This window comes from Hyperolius riggenbachi, chromosome 4 (assembly GCF_040937935.1).
Source record: "Hyperolius riggenbachi isolate aHypRig1 chromosome 4, aHypRig1.pri, whole genome shotgun sequence".
NCBI lineage: Eukaryota > Metazoa > Chordata > Amphibia > Anura > Hyperoliidae > Hyperolius > Hyperolius riggenbachi.
In genome coordinates, this window is record NC_090649.1 from 297,780,824 (window position 1) to 297,793,119 (window position 12,296).

Genomic DNA, 12,296 nt, shown 5'->3' on the forward strand with positions numbered 1-12,296 from the left:
ATTGAGGCCACTGTGGTAGACAGTGGCGGTGGGCGGAGCTTGACAGCCATTTTGTGGTTACCTGCTTCCTCAGAGGCTAATACACACACCTTACTTCCATACTGCTGGCCTTTAAATAGTCTCACAATTGCAGAAGAAGACAGAAGTATATTTTTTCAGGTACTACATAAAAGATTATTACAACTGATGGATAACAGTCACCTAGAAATGAATTACTGGGTATAACTATGGGGATTCTATTGTTCATTACATCATGGACTTTACCTTTAATTTCCTCCTCCCAAAAAATGCCTCTAGGCTGTTGTGGGAAATTAGATTCTGTGGGACAAGTGATGATGTAAGTTAATATCAACAATGTGAAATGGAAATTGTGCCATTTCTATATAAATGTGTTAAAATATTCTAATTGTACAGTAATGATAAACAGAAGTAGACTGTTATCTCTCCCAGATACAGACTTTCTCTGCTCAGCTCTTCTAACTCCTAATAATGATCTATCCTTATTGTCCTACTAGTAGAACTTTACATATGTATTATGCCTGGAGGTCATATTTACTCATATTGTGGAGTCGTACATCTAATTTTGTTTTATATATCACAGTCCCTGGGCCAAATAAAAGTCCTTATCCTAGGCTTATCTCACATTAGGTTTGTATTGGATAAGAGGCTTAGAGTCACGTAAGACAATACACCTGCACAAAAATCTGTCGGAGTTCCCTGCAGACTCATTTACCTCGCTTTACTGCAGTCTAACTAACGGCAAGCATAGTGACATCTTTGACACAGATGAAATTTCAAATCCTCCTTCATATATGTCTGCATAAGTTAAACAGGCATTCGACAATAACCAGACAGCAGTGCAAATCACTAGGCACAAGCATACTTTTGACATCGTTGGATAACCAGTTCACAAACCAGGTTTACTGTATAGTAGAATTAAAAACTATATCATTTATTTAAAAATGTCCAACTATAAAATATTAACTCATGCAGATCACACATAATATTTACTGCTGAATATATAAGCGGATGACACTCACTGTCAAACAGACCCTTGAGAAAATCAAAGCTGCAAGCAGACCAGATGGATAGTGAACCACAATTATAGTTCATGCACCATGCTGGGTACCAGCTAATATAAGTGTAAGTGATCTAAAATTAGAGAGAACCAGGGTAATGCAATATGAAGACTTTTTATTCCAAATGCAGCAATATTGTTGTTACAGAGGTTTTTGTTTACAATGGATGTATAACTACTAGTTAGGGCAATTCTTTCAGATAAACTACAATGATGTACATGAAAACATATGTAATAAGTAGTATTTTCCTGTGATAATTTATACATGGATCCTCCTTGGGAAATCCCTGTATGCTCTGCAAATCCCATCAATACTGTAAATCCACTTGTAGTATGTAGCCAAGTCCTGAGGTGGGGTAAAACAAATTGTTATTAGCCATCGCAGGACATTCAAATAGGCCTCCTAGGTTAAAGAGCAGGGATGCTCATTTGGATTCAGCGGAATTTAAATTTCCACATATCAGATCAGAAATCGGCATTTCTGATCAGAACTGGGAAAATGGAAATTGGTTTTCTGCGAAAAAACCACATTACCAAAACTGGTTAATTGTAGACCAATCACAGAACTTCCAAGCACTGGGCCAATTAGAGAATGCAGTCAACTCGGAAGTATTTGGCTAATCAGAGAATGCCAAACATTACCAAAAAAAGACTTTGGAAAATGGAATTCCACAGAATTGGTAATTGGCATTGGCGGAAATTGGAATTTTCATGTTATCAGAAATCCGCATTTCTGACCATCTCTATTAAAGAGGTCAAATGACTTCCGTATACACTCGCTTATAAGCCGACCCGCATATAAGCCGAGATACCAACCTTTTGCTCAGAAACCAGGAAAAAGTGATTGACTCACGTATAAGCGCCCTCCCTATATAGCCCCCTCCACAGTAGCCAGATGTGCCCCCAGTACAAGAAATCAGCCCCTATCCCCACAGCCAGATGTGCCCCAAGAATGATACTGCTGTGTCTCAAGACACCACTAGATGGTGTCATAGATATGAGACACAGTGATTGCCACACAGAAAGAATCCCTGATCCTTGCACCGCGGACTTGTTGCTGGCTTGCTCCACTCCACAAACCAGGGGATACAGGTAGTCTTGAGCAGTGCACACTACACACCATGTTGTGGGCAATGGGGGCACTGACACATCAGGGCACCAGCTAGTAGGAGCAGGATCACTAGTGCACAATCCTTATGCACCTTTGCCAGTAACAAAATCTTCTCCACCATCCGTCCTGCTCCACTGACTCGCATATAAACCAAGGGGTAACTTAGGCTTATACGCAAGTATATAAGGTAATTGCTTTTAGATATAATAAGTTGAGTGATGACCAAATGAGAGTTCCTTAAAAAAAACTAAATTGATGGAAAGTTTAAAGTCTGTGAAATGCAACCCATGATATGCAGAGATAGATTAATGGGACTGATGCCAAGGATAAGGAACCTATGCAGGACAGCAGAGAGGAAGGGCATATTATTTCAGAGCATTGAATAGGTGACTGAATAAGATGCTTGAAAAACACAACATACAAAATGAATGCTGCCATTTGTCAGCACATGCAGTATGTAGTACTTCTTCTGTGTAGAGTATCTGATAACAAGGTATATGCACTTCCTATTCACAGTCATTTCATCATCATCATCATCTCAAAGGATAGATGCTATGAAACACAACAATTTGCCAAATGAGCAATGCCCATGCTAGTAATAAAAAAAGGAAAACAGCAACATTTGTCAGAAAGTTGTAAAAATGAAAACATATTGTAAGAAGTTTGTGATGTTCATAAATTTGATCCTTATATTCATTTATTTTTGTAATACGCTGGGCACGCTAGGCTTCAAGTCTCAAATTCAAAATAAAATAAAAAACAAGTTTGCTCCAAAACAGCAGAACAACATGAGAAATCTCATCATGCTTTGCACAGCATTAGAGGAAAAATGGGGCGGAGCTTAGCTTCTATGCAGCTTCAAATTAGGCTTGGATAAGAAAAACAAAGTTCTGATGCTGTGAAACTGTTAAAGAAACACAAAGCCTTTTCAGTGCTGCTGAGTAGATTTTTAGTCTGGAGGTTCACATTAAGTAGAGTTGTAGATCACCCCCTGCAGAAAATGCAATGTAGAGGTGTTTCACCATGATAATATCTTGCTGGGATGATGATAGAATGCATTATACAGTAACTCTTCTGTAGCATGTTTATGAGGAACATGCATTGGGGAAATGTAAAGTGCATCTTTCAGAAGAAAAGCAGCACCTAGATATAACACATTTAACATTTCACATGACTATTTAGGTTTAAAATTTCTAGTCAATATTAATTTCTGATAAATGAATAATCAGTGGTGTAGTGGTAAGCACTCTGGTCTGAATGCCAGAGTTTGTATGTTCTTCCTGTGTCTGTGTGGGTTTCCTCCTGGCACTCCGGTTTCCTCCAACATACCAAAGAAATACAGATAACTTAATTTGCCCCCTCCTCCCCCTAAATTGGCCTTAGCCTACAATGCATAGACTACATGATACATACATAGACATGTGACTATGGTTGGAATTATATTGTGAGCCCCTCTGAGGGACAGTTAAGTCACAAGAAAACATATTCTGTACAGCTTCGCAGAGATTGTGGTGGGGAAGTAATCTGGATTTGTTAGTTGTGGTGGGACTTGTTAGGATTCACTAAAAGGGAACTAAACTCAGAATTTCCTCTCTGCTCTAAAATATTAGCCACAGCAGGATAACATTTATGGATAAATGTGGAGGAAATCCTTAAAAAAGAAGTGTAGAACTTGGTTTTGCTTTGCAGGGAGCACTGAAGCAGTTAAACCTCAGTTTTTACTGAATGGGGGGAGACACCTGCAATCTATTCACAGCTGCTGATAAGAACTCATTTGACACTTTGATCTGGGTAAACTCAACACCGAACACTGCAGTGGATTTCTTCAGCAACTATAAGTTTAATAATGTGCTGTGCACAAATTTGGCTCCACTTTAAAGGATACCAGAGCCCAAGCAACAATCAAAAAAAAAAAGGCATTATATGCTCTTAGGAGGGTGTGAGCCCTCACTTACCACTCCATTGTTTTCAATCTGTGTGCCTCCGTTCCCCCTGTTCTATCCCCCATTAGCGGCTCCCGACCCCAGCGTCCTGTATTTTAATAGGGGGGATTCCTCTTCCCCTGTGCCCACACCTACATCATCTGCAGACCCGCCCGCTCACTCGCGTCCTGCAGGTGGCGCACTCCACAGCCCTGGGCTCTCTCGTTGTGACGTAGCTGTAGAAAAAAATATCCTCCTGCCTCCTTTGGGTCCCTGCTAGGCAGGGCATCTTCACAGCGGGAACTGCCCAGGACTGTGAAGCGCGCATGCCTGCAGGACGCGAGTGGGCGTGTCTGCAGATGACGTAGGCGCGGGCACAGGGGAGAGGAATGGGTTGGGACCCGCTAATGGGGGATAGAATAGGGAATGGATGCACACAGATTGAAAACAATGGAGTGGTAAGTGAGGGCTCTGCCCCTCCTAACAGCATACAATGCTTTTTTTTATTGTTGCTTGGGTTCTGGTATCCTTTAAACAGAAACTGAAGTGAGAGGTATATGAAGGCTGTCAAATGTATTTCCTTTTAGATAATACCATTTGCCTGGCAGTGATGATCTTTCTGGCTGTCCTGGTGGCTAAATCACACACCTGAAACAAGCATGCAGCTAATTTAGTCAGACTTTGTCAAAACATCTAACATGCATGCTTGTTCAGGGGCTATGGCTAAAAATATTAAAGGCAGAGCATCCGCAGGACAGCCAGGAAATCTGCATTGATTAAAAAGTAAATACATTTGGTGGCCTCCATATATAACTCACATCAGTTTCCCTTTAAAAGGAGAGAGAGAGAGAGAGAGAGAGAGAGAGAGAGAGAGAGAGAGAGAGAGAGAGAGAGAGAGAGAGAGAGAGAGTGTGGTCTGTATGTGTGTGTGTATGGCTGCCTAGGGTGCAGTGATGTGAATGCTAAAACACTATGTGTGTGTGTTTAAGGCTGCCAGGATGCAGTGATGTGAATGACAAGTGTATATTGGTCCCAACAGGGCATTCTGCTGCATTGTGATGAACCTGTAAGGAATAAAGGGCACTCCTGTACAAGTGCATTATTTCACATTTAAAATACATTACAACACAGCTTAAAAATGTATTATAAACGCATGAATGAATCATTGCATACACTACTACATATCACCACATGAACCTGGCTACATTGTCATCACACTTGATAAAAGGAAAATTCTGGGTAGAACTTTCAGCTTTTTACAACACAAAGGTGACCAGAATGTACTGTAAATCTAGATGAGGTTCATGCCATAATAATTGAATAAATCTGTCTTTATAGATTATTGCCTAAAGTAACAGAATAAATCTTTACAATTAAAGATAGGGCAAAATATAAAGGCAAACTAAACAAATCTAAAGAATACAAATGTAAAACACAGAAATAAAAAGCAGATGTTGGCAAGTCGCTATAATCTATAAGCTGTAAAAGGTTGAATTGAGTGGAAATGCTTGAGATGCAGAGCATTTATTTTTAATTAGATATTGTAAAAACATAATGTTCCATCTGCGTTCCCAATCTCTAAAAATGTTGTAAACATATTGTAGGACCCTCCTGACTCTGAGGGCTGTTTCCAAGATGTGTTCATCACCACATGGCATGTACTTTCTCAACCGCATATCTTTGTTGTGATAGAGCTTTGGAGGAGGCAAGTACCGTATGCCTAATCAAAACTTTTAAAAGATATAATAGTACGGTATTTTTTCCCCTATTACATACTAGATTTGAAGGCAGAAAGGAATTGCATTCATTTTAATGTTTCCTTGGTGGTCTTGTTGACAGTTTCATTTATATGACCTTTGGTTTTTGGGAAGGAAGTCAACTGATAAAGCGAGAGCAAACAGCTCATCTCTGTGACTGAAGTTCTGAATTCTTGGAAGGAATAAAGTGTGCTTACTCTGAAAGTTTAAATGATCTAAATTGGTTTTAACATTATTATTGCATTTGAATGCAGGAATAAATTACAGTCAATTTTCACGTTCAGTAAGTAGTCCCATCAACAGATTAATTTGTGCATTCTTTGTTTTTGCAAGAACATAGATTTTTTTTCTTCTTTTTATTAACAAATGTATTTGCAAAAACTGACAGTTGACAAAGGATAATTTACCTTAGCATCACAGCGTTTTTCCATTTTAAATATAGCATTTCTCTGTGCTTCTTTGTGATAACTTTATAGAGTACTAGAACTGACTGGGAAAAGATGATCAATTTATCCTACCAGACTTAAGCTGTATGCTAATTGGGAGGGATGCAATATTTTAAAGGACAACTGAAGTGAGAGGGATATGGAGGCTGCCATATTTATTTCCTTTTAAACAATACCAGTTGCCTGGCTGTCCTGCTGATCCTCTGCCTCTAATACATTTAGCCATAGACCCTGAACAAGCATATGCAGATCAGGTATTTCTGACATTGGCAGATCTGACAAGATTAGTTTCTGGTGTTATTCAGACACTACTGCAGCTAAATAGATCATCCAGGCTGCCAGGTAACTGGTATTGTTTAAAAGGAAATAAATATGGCAGCTTCCATATTCTTCTCACTTCAGTTGTCCTTTAAAGATACAAAGGGCCAGATTCTATTAACCTTTCTATTGAGATTTTGCCAAGTAGATATCAATAAAATACTTTTAAAGCTCCCAGCAAGCAAGACATTATTCAAAACAGGTTTGAAATTACCTTTTTACCTACTTTTTAGCACCTTTTCAATTGCTAAGTACTGAAAAATTATTATTTAAATAAGGTGAAAAATTATCTCTTTGGAGAAACTCAGGAGAAAATTGAATAAAGTATGGCCCAAATATGCTACCTGGTGATGTGGGAGAGGCATCCAGAGTAATAATTGGGACTCCTCGGCCTCTATGCAATCAACCTTCTCCTGTCTTTTTTCACAGGAGATGTTTTTAAGTTATCAATATCAACAAGATACCTTTAAAACCTCCAGCAGTTAGTACATTTTCAAGTGCTAGGTGCAAAAAAAAAAAAAAAAAATTGTAGATAAAATGAAAAATGATGCGATGGGAGAAATCTCATGGAAAAATATAACAGAGTATGGGCCCTCATCTCAGTTGGTAAGTATGCTATGACTCATATGAATCATTCATTCTGTGAATCCTAATTCCCCAACTTTAGATTTAGAACATTGATATCTTTCCTTGCTGTTGCCCTAAGTGAGTAGAGTAGGTGTTGCAAATGTTTTTGCTTTGTGGCGATGTGATCAGAAACCCACCAACTGGTCTCTGATTGGTCCCTGGGGGGCACATATGCATTAAAGAAGCACTATAGTAAATACAATTTTGTTTAAACCATATTAATCCATACATTTATGGTTTACAAAAGTTTCTGACTTATACATAGATCTAAATTTTTAAATGTATAAGTTATCCACTGACCATTCTTATGATCTGATTAGTATTACAACTTTGCTAGAGGGCTTTGGATATGTAGGGATGGCCAATAAGATATTAATAATTTTGAACTGATGAAAAATGTGCGTTACTTTTGTGCAATGTATGAAGCTAGGTGTTAGACCAATCAAAGTCATCACCTACTAAATTTCATTGCTCTCATTCCAGCAGGCATGCCTCCAAGTCCTTATACCTGACAAGCACAAAGACAATGCCAGCTTTATAAAACCCTCATTATGCAGTGCAATTTGTCAGCTCTCACTGGCAAAGACTTCATACCTGACAGTTAGACCACATTAATAGTTAGTTAATGGTTCATTATATTGAACGGATTACAAATACACATCGATCAGAATTGCTTGTAAATAATGACTGCTGCCTTAGTATTGTTTTTAAAAGCACTTTGAAGCTGATCAATCACTATTAGGTAGCTGTATATTAACTACTTGAAGTGAAAGACTGGTATCCTGGGGATCTCTTAGATATACCGGTATATATTTTTTTTCATTTTTAAACACATTTTTTCTTTGAATTCCCACAGTGGCTGTATAACATGAAAGTGCACTACCAGACTGTTCAATACTAACATTTCATCTAGCTCGAGCAGGTGAAAAGCTAAAGCAATTTTAACAGTCTGTGAAAACGTTATGAATGAAGCATTAATTGGTTGCAAGGAAAAAGAGTCCTGGCATTAATAACACATAATACGTTTCCTTCTTGGATGAATCAAGTGCTGTTATCACAGTTATATACTATTAAATGCACATTATTACAAGCAATTATGCACAGTTATCACATTAGGTGATAATAGCACTTGATATGCAATTTTCTGACTAGAATCTTACACAATATAGTTTGATGTTTCTGGCTCACTAATTAAAAATTTGAGGAAAGTCCAAATAAACAATTTTTTTGCAACTCAGGTTTTCCAAGTAGAGATTGCATACAGGTCTTTTGCTCAGTGAGCACACTAACTTATTTTACAACTGTTAAATCAATCAAAAATTGAGCAAAGCACAGGACCCAAACAGGGACATTCCTAAATTAGTGTACAGTACGTGGCTGAAAGGTTGAGGTGTTTTTAATCCAGTTTGGTTTTGGCTAAGATTTTTTGGGCTAACCCCACTAGATTTGAATGAAGTCATGGCTTTTTTTTTTTTTCACTCGCCATCGTAAGAGAATTAGAGAAAAAGAATTTTGCTATTATTTTTATTTGAAAGCAAATTGACTATTGCTGTTTTTTGAGGAATCTGGGACACTGAGCATAATGTAGGAGAGCATATAGCGTGATCCCATAGCAGGTGGTTCATTTTCCAGAAGAAAAAACGAAACAGAAAAATTGGACAAATTTAATTTTATGTGTTTTTCAGTCGAAACACAAGATTGATAACATAAGAAATAGTAGTCACTGCACCAGTTTACAAGACTGTGACTAACACAACATCCCAGAGTAAATGAGATTATTGGTATCACATATCCAACAGCATGTGGGTTAAGCCCCCTATGCTGGTGTCAAGGCCAATCTCCTACAGGGGGGCAAATGCTAGTGGTGGATGCAGATGCATCCTATACATATGATGAGCATATCCACAATTAGACACATGTCTGATATAGGATTAAAAACCTGATAGCAGACTTACCTGAGGTCTGAGGTATCAGACATGTGTCCAACTGTGGATACACTCATTATATGTGTAGGATTTAGTTGCATCCACCATTAGCGTAGGAACCACTATTGGAGATTGTTCTTGACCTTGCAGAGGGGCTTAACCAACATGTCTGTTGGACACATGGCATCAACAATCCCAGTTACTTTTGGCTGTTGTGTTGGCCGCTGGCTATCTGTGAGTTTTGAGCCCAGGGGCCATATCCTATTGCTGAACTCGCCAGCACTAAGCATTCTTAACTTAGGTGATGGGGGCATTGCCTAATCTTATTTAACATTAGATCCCCCCCGGGGCAGAAAATAACTGGCAGCGAGTTCTTAACACGGTATCCAGTTACCCTTTGCATGTCTCTGGGAAGCGATGCTTCCCTACAGACATGAGCATTCGCTTAGACCTGCAAAAAGCAGGTCTAAACCAGCTAACACACGTTGTTGCCGCAGTATCTGGGGGTCTCCTTTAATAAGGAGAGTCCCCCAGAGCTCCCGGTCGGGTCGCCGCACACCTTAGAAGCCCCCCACGTAGCTCTGCCAGGCACCCATCATTATAGATACCACTGCTGATCACCTGACGCCTCTCGCCGCAAATTCCATCATGTAATTGCAGTGTATCTAACACTGTAATTACTGGCCGCATAGGAACCCGGGCAAAGCATCGTTAAAATCTGCAGCCGGGGGTCCCCATTGGTCCGCTGTCTGAGCCATTTTATTGGTTCAGACAGCGGATCGGTAAAAGGGAGCATTGCTCAGGCTTTCCCCTGAGTAATGCTCCTTAACGATCGGCCATCGTGCGAAGGATATGGGCAATAGGATTTGCCGGTAATCCTTGCGCGATGGCAAGGTGATAAGTAGCTTGCATCTGTAAGCTACTTATCACCTTGAATAGGATATGGACTCAGGTCTGTTTAAATTTTAAAACACAAAATTGATTTCACAAAAAAACAAAAACAAAATCTGGCTCATCATTGTGTTGACATTTTCCTCAGGATAGGAACAGGGTTTCGCTACTATACGGCAAAGCCCTGATGGATAGTGTTAGGTGATGCGTTGCAGGGAGGGAGGTTTTTGTTAGGCAGAAGAGAAGAGAGGTTAGTGTTAGGTGTTGAGAGGGGGAAGTTAGTGTTAGGTGTCCACAGGGGGGAGATTAGTGTTTTGTTTCCATGGGGGGAGGTTAAGACGCGTACCCATGCCGGATTTTTTTAAGCTATGGCCGTTCCGACGACAGTTTGCATGCGAGTACGCGGGCGGGTCTGAGGACCCGTAATTTAAAAAAATCTGGCGTGTGTACGTGCCTTTAATGTTAGGCATCCACAGGGGGGAGGTTTGTGTTAGGGGATCCACAGGGAGGAGGTTAGTGTAGGGCATCCACAAGGTGGAGTTAAGTGTTAGGCATCCATAGGGGGAGGTTAGCGTTAGGTGTACACAGGGAGAAGGTTAGTGTTAGACATCCATGGGGGAGATTATTGTTAGGCTTCCACAGGGGGGAGATAAGTGTAAGGCATCTACGGAGGGGGGGTTAGTGTTAGGCATCCATAGGGAGAGGTTAGTGTTAAGCATATACAGGGGATAGCGTTAGTGTTAGGTTTCCACAGGGAGAAGGTTAGTGTGACACGGGAAGAGATTATCAGGAATGGAGAGGGGATAGATATTACCATTACCATTAATATTACAGCTTCTGCTAATATCAGCTGCCGACACTCCTAAACTGAACATATGTATAGTGTGTCTTCATTTTCAAATCAAACCACAATGCCCTTTCCAGAGAAAATGTATGATGGTATAACCAGTCCTACTATTACTAGATCTATTTTATCTAAACATACTGCACATCTGTGTGTTTTAAGAGTGTTTCAGAACATGAAGATAAGGGTGGAAAATATCTCAACAATGACACATGCTTTTAGATGTGGGGTACAGCCAGACTGTCTTATTTGAAAAACCTCAGGTCAATACATCAGAAGTGCAAAGTGACAGGGTCACTTATAATCACGCAGCCTGTGAATAGTTATATCGATCCACATATTTCTCATTCCAGTAATATACAAAATCTTAAACAATGTGGGTAAAATACATGACTGAGCATTTCACTTTAAATGCTGTATTTTGCTGATAAAAGTCCTAGCATAGGCTAAGCCTGCAGTGCAAAATCAAAGATTCAGAGTTTGACCTCCCCCCTTCGGGGCTTTTCTGGAGAATGGACAGATTAACCCATTACTAAGATTGATCCCTGTCATGTGGATTTTGGTAAAAAAAAAAAAAAACAGACAAATCAAAAGAGATGAAGAATAGTGAAGTGATGGTCTGATTACTCCAGGGAATCAACACAATGCAATATTTCTGTCCTGCTATCTGCAGATATCCCATGTGCTTTTTTATCGGAGACATTTGGAATGAACTTGCACAAAAGGTTGTATTTTGTAAAAATACAGTTAATGTAATCTGTGGCAAGTTCATCCCCCATGGGGTACTGTACTCTCTTTTAAAAGAGGAATTTATCGTATTTGGTTTGCTGCTGTTTTCTTGAACACATATGTCTCTTTTTATTTATTGCCTTTAATGTATCTCATCCCTGTGGATCAGAGATATTCTAAGCCTAAAGCTGTGTGCTGATTTTCTAAAGATCAGCCCTACAGACGCTGAACAATAATGCCAGCAACTCGTCCAAGGGTAAGCACACGAAAACTGGCACAAATGTAGCATGGCTAGTAAATCAATACATCAAGAAGCTACTGTAAAACACACTACTTTTTGTTTGCTATAAATAGGTTAAGTGGTTTTCATGTGTACTTTAAGGTGTACCTGAGATAAAAGAAATGAAAGCATTTACACATAACTGGGGCTTCCTCCAGCCCCCTTCAGGCCTTTGGCTCCTTCGCTGTCCTCCCGGACTGCCTTGATCCTCTGCTAGCTGTTTAGATAAATCTTTTAGCTGCCAAGTAGAGATGGCCCGAACGGTTCACCGGCGAACATTTCCGGGCGAACTTCCGGTGGTTCGCATTCGCCATGTAACGCAAACTTTTCCGGAAGTTCGGTTCGCCCCCATAGTGCACCATTAGGGT

The 12,296-nt window shown here is 39.8% G+C and overlaps 1 protein-coding gene across 9 annotated transcripts in view; it reads left to right on the top strand.

Moving 5' to 3' along the window:
* LAMA2 (laminin subunit alpha 2) overlaps window positions 1-12,296 on the top strand; it is a 1,150,433-nt gene that overhangs the window by 88,812 nt on the left and 1,049,325 nt on the right. The gene's annotated exons all lie outside the window — the stretch shown is intronic.